The 965-nt window shown below is 54.9% G+C and overlaps 1 protein-coding gene across 1 annotated transcript in view; it reads left to right on the plus strand.

Annotated features, from left to right (window-relative positions):
• The window catches only part of LOC107307556 (dynamin-2-like), a gene marked incomplete at its 3' end in the record, with an annotated part of 28,186 nt that overhangs the window by 19,227 nt on the left and 7,994 nt on the right, over positions 1-965 (plus strand). The gene's annotated exons all lie outside the window — the stretch shown is intronic.

Raw genomic sequence — 965 nt, forward strand, 5'->3', positions numbered from 1 at the left:
ATGGGGCTGGGGTGGGGGGCTCTGCTCCATGGGGGTCTCTGAGCCCTGGGGCTGGGGGGCTCTGCTCCATGGGGGGCTCTGTGCCCTGGGGCTGTGCCTATGGGAGGGGGTGCCTGGGCCAGCTGTGGTAGGAGCCCCTCCCTTCCATAACTGTGGCCTGGAAGGACCTTTCCAAGCCGAGCCCTGCTGTGCTCCTGTGGTCTTTAAGGACCCTTCCAAGCCGAGCCGTGCTGTGCTCCTGTGACCTTCAAGGACCTTCATTCCAGCCCAAACCCGAGCCATTTTATGGCTGTTTGATTGCCCGGCCACACCCAGCCCAACCCATTGCCTGGTTCTATGGCTCTGTGACCTTCAAGGACCTTCCCACCCCAACCTATTGCCTGGTTCTATGGCTTTATGATATTTAATGGCCTTCCCACCCCAACCCATTGCCTGGTTCTATGGCTTTATGATCTTCAAGGACCTTCCCACCCCAACCTATAGCCTGGTTCTATAGCTCTGTGACCTTCAAGGACCTTCCCAACCCAACCTATAGCCTGGTTCTATGGCTCTGTGGTATTTAATGGCCTGCCCAACCTATTGCCTATTGAAGGACCTTCCCAACCCAACCCATTGCCTGGTTCTATGGCCCTGTGACCTTCAAGGACCCTCCCAACCCAGCCCATTGGGTCTTTCTGTGACTCTTTGGTCCTTAAGGACCCTTCCAGCCCTATATGTTCTATAACCCCATGGCTCTGTGACCATCAAGAGCCCTTCCAACCCCCTCCATGGCTCTGTGACCTTCAAGGACCTTCCCAACCCAACTTATTCTATGGGTCCATAGTTATGTGACCTTCAAGGACCCTCCCAACCCACAACTTATTCTATGGGTCCAATAGTTATGGTGACCCTTCAAAGGACCCTCCCAAGCCCAGCCTCATTGTATTGACTTCTATGGATCTGTGACCTTCAAGGACCCCTCCAAC

This window comes from Coturnix japonica, unplaced genomic scaffold (genome assembly GCF_001577835.2).
Source record: "Coturnix japonica isolate 7356 unplaced genomic scaffold, Coturnix japonica 2.1 chrUnrandom672, whole genome shotgun sequence".
NCBI classification, from domain to species: Eukaryota; Metazoa; Chordata; class Aves; order Galliformes; family Phasianidae; genus Coturnix; species Coturnix japonica.